Below are 21638 nucleotides of genomic sequence, written 5' to 3'. Positions count from 1 at the left end.
AGTGATATAATTCTATTTTGTACATGACTTAATTGTTCTATTATTTATGATGGTTTGTTTTATTTTCATTCTTTTGCTTTGTAATTGATTAACAAAACTTACGAAAGTTCTCATTTAAATTTTGTATGCAAAAAATCAGAAAAACTAACACATCACTAAATTAGAAAGGAAGTGCTTTTGATAAGCCCTACCCTCCTTCCACTTACCAGATTACTTTGTCAGATGTCCTTAAAGGCCTAGATCCACTACTATGCAAGTGTCGCCCCCTTCCTCTCCCCCATCCCGAAATCCAATATACAACTCGCATCTTATCTGTTGATTATCAGCAATTATGTAACAGTCACTGATTAGTGGGCAGTTAGTACAACAGGGGTCCAAACTAGACCATGAAGATATGTGCAGTGGAGTTGAAAGAAATTAATCTTCCTTCAGTGAATGTGGAATAATAATAATAATCATTACTATTGTGATATTATATAGATAATAATTATTATTACTTTAATGTTATAATAATAATCATTATCATTATATTATTATTATTATTATTATGTGATATCACATACAAAATAATAAAAGATACAGTAATAATATTGAAAATGATAATGAAAATAAAACACAAGTATAGTGAAAACACAATTAGTTTTTTGTGTTGACAAACAATATTTCCGATATCATAAATAATACGAAAAGGTCATATTGATGAAGGTGATCCTTCCATTATCATTATATTTGTATAGAACACTTATAAAAAAGAATAGGAAAAACAATTTTTTTTGTATTCATGCAATCACCATTATTATACGCCCGAAGGAACGTATTATGTTATACCCCCGGTGTCCGTCCGTCCGTCCGTTAGCAATTTCGTGTCCGCTCTGTAACTCTTGAACCCTTTGAAAGATTTCTAAGAAACTTGACGCAAATATTCACCACGTGCAGAGTGCATATTTTGGATGTCTCTCTTCAAGGTCAAGGTCATACTTAGGGGTCAAAATTCATATGAGTGTTTCGTGTCCGCTTTGTAGCTCTTGAACCGCTTGAAGGGTTTCAAAGAAACTTGGCATAAATGTTAACCACACTGAAACGACATGCAGAGCGCTTGCTTCGGATGACTAGCTTCAATGTGAAGGTCACACGTAGGAGTGAAATGTCATGTATGACTTTGCTGTGTACGCTCTGTAACTCTGAAACTGCTTGAAGGATTTCAGAGAAACCTAGCACAAATGTTCATCACACTGAGGCGACGTGCAGAGTGCGTGTTTTGGATGACTCGCTTCAAGGTCAATGTCACACTTAGAAGTCAAAGATCATATATGGCTTTGCTTTGTGTATACTACTCTGTATTGCAGTGCTCTTTTTTTTATTTGGCAGATCCCTTTTTGTTCTCTTACAATAAATTTTTAGTGAATTATTTCCTTTTTTTTATTACTATTGATAGCCTATTTTGAAACTTATTTATCATTAGCCATAGAGAAAACCCGAGACCACTTTTATGTGGTACAACATGGATGGTACATCCAAATTTTAGGTGTATTTTGACATAACTTTACCTAGTAAGATTTGTTTTGTGGACTTAGATTTTTGCTTTTGGTATTTCTTTTTTTTTTTGTTCCTGTCCTTTGGGCTTCAACAGTCAAGTTCTTTAAATTTTGCTCCCATATTGATGTAACCATTCATGGCGGCATGGCTCTTGTTTGAATATAAAATCATTGTGTTCCATCTATACTGATTTTTCAATTTCAGTATGTTGCCAAAAGTGTACTTTTTCGTGCTTTACTTTGTAACACTGAAATGCACATGCTGTTTTCAATTTTGGACAAATGTTATTTACTGTATTCTGCAAGCTGCATTTTTTCTGAGATATCACAATTCTTCAGACAGAATTTGAAAAAATAAAAACTTGCATATTGCTTTAAGTAAGTTTCTCATTATTTTATTATTGTGAAAATAAGTTTCCTATTATTTTATTATAGTGTTTGATCAACAAATATTTTTCTTTACATAAAAATGCCAAAAATTTGTACAACTTTAAAAGTTATCAATATTTATCAAATAAATTACATTGTTTTCCCTTCTCACTAATTGATACACTTGTAAGGTAGACTGACTCTCCCATAAACAATGACCCTTGTTTATTGGAACCATACTGTGATAGTCATTAGCCCCCAGGTGTACTGGTGAAGACAGAAATCCCTTTGACCACTGCCAAGATCTTTGCCTTTATACGTTCGGTTGATTAGTTAGAAGTCGGTATCATCCATAATAGTATTAAGTCTTCTATTAAGTCAAAAATAAGGATAAGATTTGATTTATTGTTGATGCAATATGTTCTCGTAGAATATTGCAAATTATATAAAATCTCTTCATTGCACTTTCGAAATGTTAGGCCATTAGGCATTCCATGAACATGTACATTATACACAGAAATCTCTCTCTCTCTCTCTCTCTCTCTCCCTCGATCTGGCATTAATATACAAACATTTATCGGTAATATAGAGATATCATATATTGAGGGGCTTAACAGTTTAAACAAAAATACATTACATTACAAATAAGCAAGTGGTGACAGCTAAAATTACAAATTAGATATTTGATGAAATGATTAATTTTTAGCTAGTTTACTTCAATAAACCTCGTATCAGGAAGTAAAATATCAAAATATACATCAGATATCACAAGAGCCAATACGTGATTAAAAAAGTTCCTTGTTCAGGTCAACGGAAAACAATCATTTCTAATGACCTCAAATGATACTTAAGATTCAGTACAAGCAATATATAAATAAGTTCAAGACATTTCTTATTTATCGAAAACAATCCACTAAATCTAGTTTCTTCTTAGTATTCGTGATCATTAACTGGAAGACATGCCTTTTAAAGACAATGTATCTCAAGTGCTGGTGTCCTATCCCTATTTCAAATATCCGTATGGACTAATTATCTTTAACAATGGCCATTAGTACAAAGAAGGCAAGTGTGGTATTCTAGGAAGAACACAATTGAACAATTAAATATACTTGAAAATAAGTTGAAACACTCACGCATTGGGATGGGAATAAACATTTTCGTACAATCTTTTATATATCACATTGATGACCGAAATAATAGATCAAAGATTTAATACAATCCTGGTGGGATTTAAAGGCACTGGCCTCCAGATTTGGCTAAGAATAACCTTTCTTTCAAATTAAAGTTTGGTCATATTATGAACATAAGAATATGAGGTTTTGTTTCTAAAATATTTTGAAAATACAAGATCAAGAGAAAAAAATGACCGCGTCAGGAATCGAACCCCGGACCATCGCGGCAATAAAGACATTTTCTCGTCGTCGTAAACAATAGCGCTACAGCGGAATCAGTGAATTATGCCTTCAAAATAAAGATATTTATAATCGAGACAGTTTACCTCTAGTTACAAACGCTTATCGCTTAATCGTGAAAACCAGTCCCTTTAAACATGTCAGTAACAACATGGCCTTGTATCTAGTTAGAAAAGCCTTGGAGCATAAAACAAAGGTTTGGAAAGTATGTATATATGTTACTTATTAATAACCTGATCTTAACTGATACTTAAAACTAACAGATAATTTAATGAGTGAAAAAGATATGAAAAGATGACACATTCTCTACTAATTTGTCCCTGACTTTCAGTCAGTTCAATCCAATTAATGTTGATTTCTTAATGTTCTTTTAAAAATACAAGATTGTCCTTTTGGAAGCAGGCATATAATACCATTTCTCAGTACGACGGAGAGTGCTCGTTAGAGGTACATGCCTCCTAACACCGGCTTTTGACTGTATCGGCTGTATCCAAAAGGGCCATACAAGGTTACAGCACTGAGTCCAATCAGAGAGCGACTTCTTGCGGGCGTCGTGTGGCACTTGACTGTATCGGCTGTATCCAAAAGGGCCATACAAGGTTACAGCACTGAGTCCAATCAGAGAGCGACTTCTTGACTTCTTGCGGGCGTCGCGCGGCACTTGAATAAAATGACAGACAATACAATATATACTTATAGAAAGTCATCTAGTTTCAACCACTTACTTTAAATATGAACTTCAGCAGGACGTAAATGGTAACGTATGCCACAAAATGAGTCAAGTGTTTGAGTGATGTTTGTGATGATTAACTGGTATATATATTTCATCGAAAATTAGCGAGTCATGATGTATAATAGGCAGATAACAAAATATATTTGGTACCTTGTTACAAATGTTGTAAAACCCTTTTTTATTTTAAATTTTCTAAACTTACATAGCGCAATGGCCTTGTATTGTTTAATGATGCCTAATTTGAAAAGTTAAAATTGTTATTTAGGATCTTATTTCAACCTTGGATTTGCGTCTTGAGCGATTTTGGACTAAGGTCACATGTACTCCTTTCGTATTTTTGTCAGGTCCTGATCTAATCGCTCATACATTTTTTCCGAAACTGTATATCATTTTTATTCATTGTACAACAAAATAAAAGCAGGTTGACCCGATACTATTAGACTTTAAGCAAAGCATGATATAGTTCTGTTTAAAAAGCACAACTATGGTTTACATTGTGAAACCCTTAAATGGATTAAGAGCTTCCTGTAAAACCGGCTTCCATCCGTAATCCTAAATTGTACAAGCTCAGAGCCAATATCTGTCTCTTCTGGAGTAATGCAGTGTAAAGTGCGTCTATTCGCAGATGACACTGCGATAGGCATGCCACTTATCTCTGTCAAATATATAATCTCCAGGAATGTGTCAGCAGGGCTTTAATATGGAATTCAATTCCTCCAGGTGTAGTGTCAAATTATCCACACCAAAAGAAGTAAGTATAATACACTACTAGAGTTTGTCGCCTCAACAGAATACCTAAACGTGGATATCTCAAACGATCTGTTGTGGGACCATATAACCCCTGTTTTTATCTTTTAAATTACTTATAATTTTTCTTTCCCTTTTATTTGGTATGGTGTTCTTTTATTTTGCATAGTATAAGGTACAGTTTTTCTATCTCTATTTAGTGATATCTTCAAATAATTTCATCCTTGAATTACGGTGTACCGTTTGGACAATCCCGACATTTTATTGAATCCTAAACAGCGATGGTGAAACCACGATGGTACGATGGTGAAACCACGATGGTACGATGATGATAACGCGATGGCATGATGGTGAAAATGCGATGGTACGATGGTGAAAACGCGATGGTACGATGATGGAAACGCGATGGTACGATGATGAAAACGTGATATTACATCGACATTTCACCATCGCACCATCGCGATTTCATCATCTTGACATTACGTTTTCACCATCGTAACATCGTTGTTTCATCATCGTGCCATCGTGCATCGCGGTTTAGTATTATATAAACAGTCACGATTGTCCAAAGGGAACACCGTATGTAATTAACATTTCATGTCACGAAATTTATTTGTCATTAAATAGATTTAAAACATTATTACGTAGCTCGATTTTGTGATATCACTAAATCTATTTCTTGATATCATAAAATTATTTTTTAATATCTTTAACCACGTTTACGTTAGTTTTGATATCAATAATGACTATGTTTCAAGTGGTCTCAGTGAGTTGTTAAAACACTTTGATCGTGCTGAAGAAAAGATATATTCTCAGTATTGTTTTGTTTCTGTTTACATGTATCATATATATTTTGTGAAAAATCTGACTACCATTTACAATGTATCTATTTTGTTACAATATTTTGACTACATAGTTGTCTTCTTCAGTTACCAAAACAGTGCGATTTCTGAAAGTAAATTCGTTAAAAAATAATGATTATTAATTTTGTCCTGTGTCATTTACGACATATTGATTTGTCATCGAATAAGATTATAGAATTTTCGGCGTTCAGATTCGAAGGATTAAACATATATAGAGGATATAACATGAGTGTCTTTTACATTGAATTTATAAAACGAGTAGAATAAAATAATAAAATAATAAAATGCGATGCTCTACCGAGCATCTTATAAATTTTATTAAACGTGTTTAATAAATTCAATATGGAATGTCACAAATGTAATATTCTTCTTATCATATACTAGTGTTTCTTGCCGAAACATCAAAAAATTCTACATTCTTTTACCATATAAACAAGCCAATTTGCCCAACGTTTCCTATGTTATAAACAACGCCGACGTCAAAGCTTTATTACAGGCCCCAATTTCACGAAAAAACTTAAGTAATTACTTAGTTAAGTCTGTTATTTCAAAATTATGATATTGCTTAATTTATTGTTATTTCATGTTGATTTTTTCTATAACAATTTATTTGTAGCTAAATTATACTATGGTTAGTAGTTTTTGTCTGCAGTACTTATTTTAGTCAAGCAAATATCACATTTCTACTTAAGCACGATATAACGAACTTAAGTATTTTCTTAAGTATATTTCTTATTTTTATACTCCGTTTTCTTTAAAATTCAGAATTATTGTCTTTTAATTAATGAAATAGTCATATACGGTTCTGTTATAGCTGAAAAAGTCAACATTAAAAACATATAAAGAGCAAATACAGGCATTTGAAATAACAGACTTAGCTAAGTAATTACTTAAGTTTTTTCGTGAAATTTGGGCCAGTAGTGTATTATCATTTTTATTTAATGGCTTTATTACACTCCCGCGACGTCAGACATGTAATAAATAATGATACTCATATGGATGATAAACAATTAGTTTATTTAAGAGCGAATTACTGTTTGACACATATATTCTTTTTTTTTTTTTTTTTTGCTGAGTATTATCTACATGAACATGTTCACGTAGTTACGTTTTGTTTAAGTTTTTGCTTAAGGGTCCATCCGACCGCAAAGCCATGACCGGATCATATCCTAAGTAGAGTATATAGCACCCATAGCTATATACAAATACAGCTTTGGGTAGAGGTATCGGTACATATACTATGTAGAGTGCGGACCCCCGACATGTTATCAGTCATGCCGTTACAGAGGATTTTTTAAACCAGTTGATGAAACGAATTTACCTCTACGCAAGAACGTATATGCCAAAGAAATGAAATAATTTTAAAGCCAAACGTCAGTCACTGTCACGGCCAACGAGACCTAAACGACAGAAACCCGAGAGAGAAGATGACTAGGTGGCAATATCACTCTTACAAGGCTGGTTTGTCGCCACAAAGCGCAGGCTGGTGATAATGCCCCTCCATTCTCGCATCCCAAATTGAACGTAGGGTTTGCCTTGGGGACTTCTCTGTAAGCCTTCTGATGAAGTGCAGGTGTACTAGTAGCCTCTTCTCTCTGGTCTATACATATGTGTCACTCAGGAGAGACCCACGAAGCTGAATACCGCAGCGTTCAGCGTTGCCTGTCAGTGCCGTCTACCGCCATACAGAGGTCCAGAAAATGCACGAGATTCTAGAATCGATTGGCCGAGGCCTTTTTGTTGTGTAGTTGGCTGACCCTCCCGCGCAGAGTCAACAAACGTCTGTATGCCAAATCCTCGTAGTCCCAAGCCCTTTGTAGAGCCTCTCTTATCGGTAAAATACTTGTCTGTTTTCTGGGCGAGCCGCCATGACGTTAGACGTTATGGTCAGATTTACTTACAAACAGTGCATGTGTTGCACAATAACGCAATATTTCAATTTTTTCTCGCTAAATAAAATCGCGTCGTCTAAGAACTTATACATGAAACAAATAAAATAGCATGAACAATTACAGAATCTGTCATACGAAAATCTTTTAATTCAGCGGAATTATGCTTAATGTCCATATGTATGTGCCTTATTGAGGACATTAACGGTAAAGACATTTTAGAGTGGTCGAATCTGTTTGTGACTTTCGCTGTTTTTGCCTTGTGTATTTCTGAGTCTTGGTCCCGGTTAAATTAATTTGAAATAATAACATATCTTAAGAATCTTAATGGCATTTACAATATTGACCTAAAACAACATCATATCATATATACGAGCCGCACCATGATAAAAACAACGTAGTGCGTTTGCGACCAGCAATGATCCAGACCAGCTTGCGTATCCCGCGCAGTCTGGTCAGAATTCATGCTGTTCGCTTTCAAAACCTATTGCAATTAGAGAAACTGTTAGCGCAAAGCATGGATCCTGATGCGCAGGCTGCTGTGGATCCATGATGGTTGCAAACACACAATGTTGGTTTGCTCATGGGGCGGCTCATATATTGTTTATATATTAATCAATTCATTGTAACAATCTAAAATAAAGTATTTATTTACGTACTACATGACTTAAAATATACATTCTATTCTTGAGGATACCCACTTGACCCTTTGGAGGGGCGAAAGTGCCTTTGATTGTGTAGACAAGAATGAAGTATATGTTCAAGTGTTTGACTAATTAGGGTTATTAGTAAACAATGAACACTTAACAAAGTTTCAGTTTCACAAGGCAATTGTTTGATGAAAGCACTTTCATGGTTTTCAAAGAAATCGGATGAAATTTAAGATTTCTTAATACGTAAAAGAATACCCACTTGACTCTTTGGAGGCGTCACAAGTGTCTTTCATTGTGTAGACTAGAAACAAGCATCTGTTCAAGTGTTTGACTAATTAAGGTTTTTTCTAAAACAATGAATACTTAATAAAGTTTCAGTGTCACAAGTCAATTGTTAATTGAAAACACTTTGAAAATTCATTGTCTTTGAAGAAACGAGGAAATTTAATATTCTCAATACGTAGAAGATGATATCATAGTAGTTAGATGGAAACACTTTCATGTCTTCAAAGAAAAGAGGAAATTTAAGATTTCTTAATACGTAGAAGATAGTATCATAATAAGTGGTTATTGTTTAAGGAAGTAAACTCGAAATGACAGTCGGCAGTTTCCGCACGTTTACGTAATCTACGTATGCGAATTCGGCTTTCTTCGGTTGATACGAGACAAAGGTTTCTAATACGTCCGAAGGATGCCGATCTCCTTTATGACTGATTTTAATCACGCGCAAAATTGTTAATGGTCATTCCGAGGCCATAGCCTCAACAGGAAAAAACACTTAAGGAAAATTAAATGCAGGATAACAATATCTTCACTAGACGACAGTTTAAGTGTTCTCCTTGTCACAATGAAATTGTGGGGGTGGGGGGAATTCCCTAGACAATTATACGTACAAGTCACTGTTATGTTTTTATTATTGCTTGAAATGACAGCACTTTAAGATTTGGACTTGTCATCCCAAAACACAGTTATATATATATTACATGTTTTCACTTTAATAAGAACAACAATACTGATAATAACAACAATAATAATATTAACGATGTTGATGATGATGATGATGATGATGATGGTGATACTGTGAAATTATTAATATTCGTGTGCATTAGTTTTCGTTGATTTCGTCGTTGAGTCAATCAGCGAAATGTAATCCCAACGAACCAGATAATATTCCCATTCATTTTATGTTCCAAAGCTGAAATCCACGAATTCATATCCCCACAAAATTGCCGTTTTGACCAAAACCACGAAATTCCATGCCAACGAAATTAAACGATTTTACATTAGAAACTATTTTAACCTACTAACTACATGCACGCTATACAGTGTATGAATGACCAGCAAACGTGAAATTGTCATTTCAAGGTAGATGTAGTACTGATCTTTAAGCTCAATGGCATCTAAAATTTTTCCAGAGTATCGAGCTCGGTTTAAAGCTGTGCATAATGTTGTTTCCACTAGATTAATGGGATACCACGTTTTAAGCTTTATTGCGTACAGAACACGTCTTGATTCACGTTAAGTTACAATGTTACATGGAACTCCAACGATTTTCCATATTTTCAATTTGAATAAGATCATGCATATTTGAAAAAAAAAAAGAAATATACGCATAAGATAGAAATATTAACAGCTCTGTATAGAGAAATAATTATGCACCCATTTTAGTGGAAATATTGCGCGATTATACGATTAGCTCTAAAACGGATATCAGTGAATTTATTTGCTTGTTTGTTTTGGGTTTAACGCCGTTTTTCAACATTATTTCAGTCATGTAACGGTGGACAGTTAGCCTAACCAGTGTTCCTAGATTCTGTACCAGTACAAACCTGTTCTCCGCAAGTAACTGCCAACTTCCCCACATGAATTGTCAGAGGTAGAGGACTAATGATTTCAGACACAATGTATTTTATCAAATCGTCGCGGAGAACAAACGCCCCGCCCGGGGATCGAACTCGCGATCCTTAGACTAACGCTCTCCCTACTGAGCTAAGCGGGTGGGTATCAGTGGATTTAGGAAAAGTTTGTTTTTTCTTTTGTTAGCAAATGTCAGCAAAATCGTTTTCTTTTTACTGACACGTTGTCTAAAGTATGCATTCATGAATGTATGTAAGGCTTATCACTCCTTTGAAATTACTTAAAGATAAACAAGAGCTGTCGGAGGACAGCAACGCTCGACTATTCAACAGCCTTGTCAATTGAATGAATACAAAAGTCGAAAAAGGGACATAATTTTGTACAAATGGGGAACAGAGTTATGGAAGCTGCACTGTTCTCATCAGCTCATCCATTCCCATCAGCGGGTACTAAGATACCAGCTTACATATAAGAATTTAACCAAAAAACTGCTAAGTTGAAAAAGGGACAGAAATTTGTAAAAATGCAAAGTAGAGTTATTGAATCTTTGCCCTGCATGTCATATCGTGACAGTGAATAAGCATGTGAAGTTTCAATCCTTTCCCATAAGTGGATACTGAAGTCCATAATAGCCCTATATATCGCTCACCAGAGTTGATCTGACCTACTGACCTAGTTTTTTTTACCCCACATGAGCCAGTTTCGGATTTAACCTAGAGATCATCAAGACAAACATTCTGACCAAGTTTCATAATGATTGAGTCACAACTGTGGCCTCTAAAGTACTCACAAGCTTTTCCTTTAATTTAAAAGGGTCACCTAGTTTTTGACCACACATGACCCAGATTCAAACTTGACCTAGAAATTATCAAAACAAACATTCTGACCAAGTTTCATAAAGATTGGGCTACAAATGTGGCGTCTAGAGTGTTCACAAGCTTTTCCTTTTATCTGGCCAACTTACCTAGTTTTGACCCAACATAACCCAGATTCGAACTTGACCTAGAGATCATCGAGACAAACATTCTGCCCAAATTTCGTAAAGATTTCGTCACAAATGTTGTCTCTAGTTTGTTCACAAGCTTTTCCTTTGATCTGACCGGGTGACCTAGTTTTTGACCCCACATGACCCAGATTCGAACTTAACCTATAGATAATCATGACAAACATTCTGTATAATTCTAATGAGTTTCAAACTTGAACTAGTGTTGACAAGGTTTTCCTTTGATCTGTTCTAGTGAACTAGATTTTGACCCCACCTGGACCCAGTTTCAAATCTGACCTAGAAATCATTCAGGCAAACATTCTGACCAAGTTTAAAAAGATTTAGTCACAAATGTGGCCTTTAAAGTATTCACAAGCTTAACTTAGAAATCTTCAAGACTAACGTTATGACCACGTTTCATTAAGATTGGGTCACAAATGTGGCATCTAGAGTGTTCACAAGCTTTTCCTTTGATCTTGCCTACTGACCTAGTTTTTTGATCCAACATGACCCAGTTTTAAATCTGACCTAGAGATCACCAAGACTAACATTCTGACCAAGATTCATAAAGATTGAGCTACAAATGTGGCTTCTAGATTGTTCACAAGCTTTTCCTTTGATCTGGCCTACTGACCTATTTTTGACCCCACATAACCCAGTTTCAAACTTAACCTAGAAAAAATCAAGACAAATATTTTGACCAAGTTTCATAAAGATTGTGTCAAAAATGTGGCCTCTAGACTGTTCGCAAGCTTTTTCTTTGATCTGGCCTACTGATCTACTTTTTGATTCCACATGACCCAATTTCAAACTTAACCAAGAAATCATCAAGACAAACATTCTGACTAAGTTTCATAAAGATTAGGTCACAATTGTGGCCTTTAGAGTGTTCACAAGCTTTTTCGTTGATCTGGCCTACTAACTGACCTAGTTTTTGACCCAACATGACCCAGTTTCAATCTTATCCTAGAGTTCATCAAGGCTAACATTCTGACCAAGTTTCATAAAGATTGTGTTAAAGATGTTGCCTCTAGAGTGTTCACAAGGCAAATGTTGACGGATCACGCACAGCCGGATGACGCACTGACGCACGCCGACGGACGCCGGACAATGACCGGTCACAATAGCTCACCTTGAGCACTTTGTGCTCTGGTGAGCTAAAAAGGGGCATACTTTTGAAAAAAAAATACAAAGTATAGTTATGGGACCTGTACAGTGCATGTCAGATCATGACAGTGAACAAGTGTGTGAAGTTTCAATCTATTACCATTAGTGGACATTGAAATACCAGCTTACATACAAAAAATTATTATATAATAACCAAAAACTGCTAAGACGAAAAAGGGTCATTATTTTGAAAAAAGTAGAGGTATGGGACCCGCTTAGTGCATGTCAGATGATGACAATGAACAAGTGTGTGAAGTTTCAATCAATTCCCATTTGTGGGTACTGAGATACCAGCTTACATACAAAACCTTAACAGAATATTTCTAAGTCAAAAAAGGGCGTAATTTAATGAAAAAGCAAAATAGAGTTACGGACCTGTGCAATGTAAGTCAGTGTATCACAGTGAATAAGTGTGTGAAATTCCAATTCATTCCCACAAGTGGTTACTGAGATACCAGCTTACATACAAAAACTTAAATCAAATCGGGACGCGGACGCAGATGTGGAAGCCGACGCCGACGCGTGGGCGCGTCAAATATGTCTGCCATTCTTTGAATAGTCGAGCTAAAAATAAACACTTCCTCATCAGTCCAGGAGTACGCGCTCAGCTAAAGAGCAAAATATGGGAAATAAACTCTAACAAAGTATTGTTGTGAATTATATCATAATTGTGTCCCTTTTCAGTTATGATCGGCTTGGTTCTCTTTGTAAAGACTTTTGAAAATATATCCTACAACGTTTTATTCATGATCGTCTACCAGGTAACTTTGGAAGCTGTTAATTCAATGTAATTATAGAGGAACGTAATATTATTTATAAGAATACATGTACTTATTTAAATTCTTTAAAACATTTTGAGCGAAGCTAGTTGTATTGTTTTCATATTAAACAAATAAAAAAAAAATATAAAAAAACTATTCAAAACTAATACTTATGTACTTTTTATGTATTTGTGGTGATGCACTTACTGTACAAATCAAAAATAAACTTCTGTTTTATAGCTGGATATAGAGAATATTACTGTCTTTCTTAACTTAAGTTTATCCACCGAGTTGGAGAAAGGTTTATCCACCCGAGGCTTGCCAACTCCCCTTGTCTGCTTGATCCAGTTACACACGATTCCTTACAATAAAACATTATTTCATGCCTCATACTTTGCCTTCTGAAGTTCTGTGTATTATAAATCATCGGTGCTAACAGGGCATTCGCGAACAAAACAAGCAGAATGGTTTTGACTCGGATAAAATACAGCCGAAAACCACGCTTGAGATGAATTCAAATGCCCGCAGTCCTAAATTTACTTCATTTTCGTACAAGACAATGAAATTCCTTCCACCATGAATGGTTTAGATCCAATAATTACAATAAACGACTGCTTAAATCTAGTTATTTGTGTAAATTTCTAACTAAAAAATGAGTGAACGCAATAAACAAAGTCAGACATCACTAGACCTAAAGCCGTCACGTACCATTCCGATGAGGTTTATAGGACAGACAAACAATTTTAAAATTTTACGTTGTCTATAAATATAAATGTTAAGCTTTGACTCTTACAAGTTTCATTGGCTATCACATATACTTAAAAAGCTAGCCGTCAGTGCATTTACGGAACGCATTTACTGATAACTCAGTTTACGAGCAGATATCGGCTGATAATGCATAGTGGTAGGATAAATTCCCATCAAACGTTACAGAATTTTCCTGCATCCATAATAATTGAACTAAAATAAAACAAATGACGGTTTGTTTAATGACATTCTTTTTACAAACAGGCAATTATAGAAAGAATGACGTCATCCGCTATGACTCAAAAAACGAGAGCTCCGGTTTCTGCTAAAATAACTTTATTCCCATGTTGACGTCTTTTAGAATGAAATAAGCCATTACACCAATTTATGATACTCGGTTAATAAAGATTTGACGCTTACGTCGTTTAGTAGGAGACTTGCGATAGATAAAAAAGAGAAATTTTGATGTTTAGCAGAAGAAATACATGTATCAAACGATTACATTTGTGTTCCATTGAACCTCGTTAATAAATTGATAATTGCTCGAAGACCTTACATTTCATTTTTTTTCACTCTTTAATAATATCAATCATGAGAAATCTGAAAACGAGTGTGAAGACTTAAAAGTTGCAGCCATAGAACCTGGCAAGCACAAAAGATTTTAGTTATTTTAATTAGGAATATCAGATACAGTAAATTAGTGAACATCCTTGATGAAAGTGGTACTGTCTAACAGACATTTTAAAAGAAATTACAGGGTAAACTTTATACGAAAGGGAGACATCGGCTTTATGTTACAAAGCTGTACAAGTAAACGCGAATACTTTTGTATTTTAGATAGACAATCACAGTATGTTACAACGTGTTCGCTGCAGCACAGTTTAATAGTGATCATAATAACAAAATTTTTATGAAAATAACCGTGTCACTCATTTGAGAGAATGGAGTAATATCTTTAATAGCTTCTTAACAATTCTATACAGTCAAACTGTTTAATGACCACCCTTGGACAATGTGTCTTAAAATGGGAGGTCGGTCTTTATTCACAGGTAAATTACACTGTAAATGTTAACATGGAACAAAACTGGTCTTTAAGCCAGGGGCTGTCAGATTGGTCTTAAACAGTTTACTGTAACGTAATTCCATCTCTTCAAGCTTCACGTGAGTGACGTTGTGTGTTCGCTTCCTGGCTGTTTATAATATGGTTGAAAAAGACGCTAAACACAAGCACATTCATACAAGGTCGAATATCCGAGAGGTGTATGGTGTTATGAATTTAGTACTTTAGGTGGTAGACATGTGTGGCCAAACACAACAGCTTGTATGTATCCTGTTACCACTTTGTTATATCTAGATGGAGATCATTTGTAACCATAGAAAGCAAGAAAGCAACCGTATAAAATTAAAGCAAGACTTTTGAAGTCTCCAATATACCCGAAGACGTTAATACATAAAAATTTGTATTATCCCTTTAGGGAATGATAATATCTGTCATGTGTTTACAAATTGGATAGAAATATCCGTCCCGAGGGCACCTGCGCATTGGGCGGTAATGAGGCTTGCTCGAAGGTGGCCGAGGGACGGATATTTCCATCCGATTCGTAAACACATGACTGATATTTTTTCTTGCATATCGTATACATGTTAGCATTTTATTCTGACAGATTATTTTTCCTTGCATACCGTATTTTACAAATGACAGGAAGAAATACTTTCTTTGTAGTAGAGCGCGGGAAAGTAACGCCCGTAAGCAAAAGTGACGTCATGATGGTTTGCGTTACGCACAATAACAAAGTTCCACTTTAGTTTTATCGTTTGTAGCGTAACGTTATGTTCTTACGGTAAACTAACGTATTTTGAATCGAGAAATATACTATAAGGAACGGAGAGAAACTATCAAGGTACTTCCTTTTTTCGTATTTTACATAAACAATATATTATCAGTGCATAAACCAATAGTTGTCATTAACAGCACGAGAATCATATGGCATGGGGGTGTAAGATGGGTTTTGCCGGAATGGGTCAAATCACCGGAAACGCCAGTTCGGTGTGCAAGAAATGTGTTATAAGTGTTTCGTGTTAAAATATTTGCGGTTTATTTCAAACTGTTTCAACCGTAGCAACACAATCTAGATAGAATGCAAACAAGCAGAATAAATAGCAGGGTCGACTTAAGGGAGTTTCATTGCACAGGTATTGTATTTACACAGGCATTAACACCGGAAAAATACTTAATCCTTGGAATCCTTCCAAAAATTCCAGTCTTGAAAACAAATGACTTCATATTCGGACTTCTCTTTTTAGATCCTCACCCTTCTTTCTCAGAAATTTGGCACGGGCTCTGTTAAAAAAGTGATGTTCTAAAAATATACTAAACACTATTTAAACCTGTTTTGCAGAAAGTCACATTTTCCATTTAGAAAAACAACAAAACATTTTAATCTAACCACAGATATAGCACTCCACTCCGAAATTGCATTGACACACTTATATCTTAAATGAACAAGCATCTGTGGAATTACTATTAAAGAATAAATCTTCAGCTGTATGTTGATGCCAGTCTATGGCCTGATTAGCCACAGTCGAGGTTTCTAATGATGGAGATAAGATGCTCTCTGCGGCATAAAATAAAACTACTGAAAGTCAGAAGTTATTGAATAGGTGGGTGGGGGTGGGGGGAATGTGGAGTGGGTGAAAGGTGTTGAGAAACCCGAAAGAGTCAATGAGTCATAGCCTTAATGAAGGCTAAAAAGGTTATGTTTACAATCATAAACATTTTACTTAAATTGATAAGTCTACGTTTCCGCGGATAATTTCAGTTAAGTATTATAAATTGTAATGATACGTTTGATACTGAGTTTTAAAATGACGTTTTACAATTCTTTTATGAATATCATAATCAGTTATTCTGCCATTGAGATACAATTGGTAAGTTGTTCATATATGGCGTAGTTGAAACTAAAATTCTAACACGATCCGATTAATTTTCCATTTAAACAAAGAAGGCTGAAAACAGTGAATTATTATACAACAAATCACTGTTCTGACGTCACAATTATTACGTCATAGCGTCATTTAGTGATTTGCTCTTGAATAAATCATTGTTTGTCGTTCAGATGCGTATTATTATATCACTCGGGCTGCGCCCTCGTGATATTATTCCTTCGCATCTGAACTCCAAACAATGATTTATTCAACGACAAATCACTGGATGAGATATATTATTTCTTAAGTATAAATATTCTGTATTTTATGTTATGTGTTCTTTCATTTTGATCAGTCTTTGGGGAGGCTGCGTTTTTGGAACGTGACTTTCCCTGTTGGATATTCTTTCTTGTTTTCAAATCTCTGCGACACAATTCACGTGATATTGGCGTATTTACCGTCCTTTCATTCTTCAGGCAGATCTTACAGAAGAAGATTCATTGACTTTTTGAAATCATAGTAGGACTAAAACCCTCGGGTGCCGAGGATAATTATTTGAAAACCAGTCGGATATGTAGAAGTGTACTCGCAAATGACAGAAAGTATATGACAAGACTGGAAAACTATAAACACATTTAAAAATTCGATGGTATACCAGCTGTTTACCAGTTCAGCCCAACACGTCAGTGACATACCATGCCTTCTGCTAAAATGTGCATTGCCCGAAATTGAAAAATGGTACATGGCAAGACGGAACAACAATAAACACTTCTAAAAATTCAATGGTATATCAGCTGTTTACCAGTTCAGCCCAACACGTCAGTGACATACCATGCCTTCTGCTAAAATGTGCATGTAAAATAAATGAAAATAATCATTTCGTTTTAGTTTTACGTTCTCGTTCTTCCTAATAGATGTTTATTTGTCGCAGAAATCAAGCTGATAAACATTTGCTTCGGGAAAGCTTAAAACTAAACTATGAAACTGAGTAGATTCAAGAACTTATCTCCAGTCAAATCAATCTTTGTACTTTCTCGGCGATATATGGCCATTTTGTGTCGATTCGCCGTAAAACCCAACTCACTCTAATTATTATTGCCTGTATTCACAAAGGTGCCTAAATTTATCAAGATCACAAATCTGATATTTCTTCTTTTGCATTTCCACAGAATGTGTCAATATAGCTAAAGAGCGTAGCAAGATTTTATTAATAGCAAATTATATGCAAATTCAATAGGTGGCGCTTCAAATGCCATATCTCAACGTTAGATGATATAGACCCAGGCCTAGATTTAAAGAATAGTGTGTTTACACATTAAGGAACACTACCCATAATAGGCCTCAATTTCACCAAAAACGTACTTAAATGTACAATTGATAATGTAAGCTTTGAAAATGTCAAACGATAGAAATAAGGTGCATACTGACAAGTTATATAGTGAGAGAACTTCTCAAAAATTTTCTTTAGATTACCTCCCTGATAAGTTTTGTTTTATCTCCTCTGAAAACTAAAAAAAATAATTTTCTCCTTTTCCCTATGGGGAATTTTAGATTTCTTTTGATACTTGTATCAGAATCATATAATGCAACTTTCTACCACAAAACTTCCCCGAAACTCAAGCTCAGATTCTCATAATCAAAGAAATTATATATTTCCCAACGGAATCAATTTTAACTTGAATACCGATTATCTCCCCCAAAAATGATAAAATTCAAAAAATCTCTCGATGAAACGTTTTTAATTTTGAATGTCTTTAAAGTGACCAAATTTCATTTAAATATTACCATCCAGTTACAAGATATGAAATATGGCTATTACACCATGTTATCCTTAATAGCAAATTATATGCAAATTCAATAGGTGGCGCTTTAAATGCCATATCTCAACGTTAGATGATATAGACCCAGGCCTAGATCTAAAGAATTGTGTGTCTACACATTAAATTGAGCCCTTCAAGCAATTGATACATGCTAATTATATGATGTTACTGAGTACACACTTCATAACGTCACACAACTACGAAAGACTCCAGGTGAAGCTGAAAGTAGTCCGTATTTTGTAAGTTGGTGTATTGTAGGTTAGAGCACACTAAATAGTTGTTTTTCTTTATTCTATATAAAATTGACCTATTTCCAATGACCGCAGCACACATCAGGACCCATTTTACATGTCTGCAACTTACATTTTCTTGAAGAATATTGTCAGTGCTAACTAAAAATCAAAGAAAAGTGGGGGTCATGTTTGATGAAAAAAAAAATTTTCATTCAAACACACAAACTGCAAAATCAGCTAAAAAATGAGACCCCAAATTATACTGGTGGTGTATGATCTACGTTTCCATGAAAAAAATTGTCATGTTGTTATTTCATTATGAAAATGCTACCAACATGTCAAGCATAGATCTGTCACGTGATTTTAGCAAAACAATTGCAAAGAAAATAAGGACAATATAGCTATACAGAGCAAAAAAACTGAGGACTATTTATATCCGCCATTATGCGCCATTTTTCTATTTAATGTCTGTATGCCTTGTATTCGCAATTGTAAATATGCATGAAGACCATTAGTGAAAAAATATGAGCAGGCACCATGCAAGAGTAACTGACTTGACGAAGAAAAGCTCACCCGCTTTACCGTACTGGGCGAGGCGTATGATCTGCGTAGCGAATTGATAATAGACATTGAGTCATTTTGCCTTCCACATCTAAATAACCAGGAGAATGTGACAGTTAGTACTGGTACAGAATCTGAAAACACTGGTTTCGGTGCATGAAAAGTGTTTTGACCTGTTTAAAGGATTCATATGCAATTGTTGTTGTTGTTTTTTTTTTTCTAGAAAATGTATACCAGACTGTTCAGAATAAATAGAAGTGTACTCGAATACTCGGTTTCCTCGCCTATCACATGTACTTTGCTTGTCCATATTCGGTTTCGTAGAAAATATCAAAAAAGTTTGACATTATGTCTATAATTATTGTATGTTAACGGGTCTTCCTCCACCATAACAGCTGGAAAGTAGCCATATGACCTATCATGTGTCGGTGGGACGTTAAATCCAAAAAAAAATTGTATGTTAACATATTTCTCAAGGTACTACCAGTGTTGAAAAATGTTTCAAAACATGTAAATTCATGTACATATCAAAACGATGTAAAAAGATGCAAAATGAAAGTGATAGAAGAGCTGTCAAAAATGGTAAGGTAGTGATGATTAAGAAAATACAAAAGTGATACATATGAGCCGTGCCATGAGAAAACCAACATAGTGGGTATGCGACCAGCATGGATCCAGACCAGCCTGCGCATCCGCGCAGTCTGGTCAGGCTCCATGCTGTTCGCTTTTAAAGCCTATTGGAATCGGAGAAACTATTATCGAACAGCATGGATCCTGACCAGACTGCGCGGATGCGCAGGCTGGTCTGGATCCATGCTGGTCGCATACCCACTATGTTGGTTTTCCCATGGCATGGCTCATATTTAGTTACTGGGAGTACCTATAAAATATTTTACACACACCACCAAAACAAAGTTAAAGCATACTTTCGAAAACCAAGTTTGATATTTTCTACAAAATATATCGATGGAAGCCGAACTAAACATAATAATAGACAAAATACATATACCCACTGTTGCTTATCTTTTTTTCAAAGTGTTTCAAACTTTCTCTCAAGAATTTAGAATATCTATGAAAGAAGGTAATAAACAATTTTTCCAAAATTAAATTTCACGATTCACGGTGGTTCTGGTATTCCTCTACTAGTAAAAAAAATGCAAGGGCGCTTCAGACTTCTTTTCAGTTAATGTTCTTCCGCAAAATCTAGATCATGTGCTTCCTTGAAAGTATGTAATGTAGTTTGAGGAAGTGGTATAGGACATAAGTGAGATTAAACACGTCTTTATATTATTTATTATCATGCCAGATTTATATATCGCCCTTTTCATGATCAATTTCACTAGTACAGACACAATGCGATCTGACCAGAGGGACAGAGTGAGGCAAAGCCCCCACGACAGAGAGATCAGAAATCAGATACAGGCTTATCCGGCTAACTTTGCCTAGCTCGTTGCGAATAGACAGCCTGGTTCTTTAACGTGTCCAGTGTATAGCACTGGTACACGCAAGGATAAAAAATTATGTTGTACTGTCATCAACAAATATCGTGGCTACGGCTACAAATAGCCTAAACGTGCACCTATATGACGAAACAAATGCAACCATCGGTGCAAATGATTTGTTTAGGAATACATAACAAAACATGAAGGCAGTTTTGAGAATGCGCATAATATTTGTCCAGTTTTTATACAATGAAAATCTGTTTTGGTAGCTTAGTTTTTTTTTTTTTTTTTTTTTTTTTTTTTGCAACTGCAGTTGCGGATGCAAAAAAAAATTGAAAATTATAATCAGGATGTGTTTTAAACATGTTTACATGAGAAACGTGTTTACATTTATGCAATATGTTTTCAACAAAACTGACAAATTAGCCTTTATCAAAAACAAACAGCTGTGACATGGAATATGCATTCTATGAAACTACATTAATAGAGACGAATTACAATATTTTGATATTGTTATCATCTCAAGTACAATTACCTCATTATTTTGCTTTCAGTGCTCTTGTAGAGAAATAATTGTTTGCTTTGTTTACGGAAGAAAGCACGCACGCATATCGATATCTTTCAAGCAATTTGAAAGCATAAGAACTTTCCTAGGTGAGGGAAATTTATTTATATTGTTGGTTCTAACATCGCACCGACACAATGTTTATAGTTCATATGGCGACTTTCCAGCTTTGATGGTGGAGGAAGACCCCACATTATTTCAACACGAGCGGGCACCTGGGTAGAACAACCGACCTTCTGTAAGCCACCTGGAAAGCTCCATGATATGAAGAATTCAACTCTCCGAGTGACACTCGAACCCACATCGATAAGGGGCAAGTGATTTGAAGTCAGCGACCTTTTAAAACCACGCGGTCACGGGGGGAAATAGTTTTA

This window comes from Mercenaria mercenaria, chromosome 19, assembly GCF_021730395.1.
Source record: "Mercenaria mercenaria strain notata chromosome 19, MADL_Memer_1, whole genome shotgun sequence".
NCBI classification, from domain to species: Eukaryota; Metazoa; Mollusca; class Bivalvia; order Venerida; family Veneridae; genus Mercenaria; species Mercenaria mercenaria.
The sequence above is the reverse complement of the archived record's forward strand: the minus strand, read 5'-3'. Positions refer to the sequence as shown.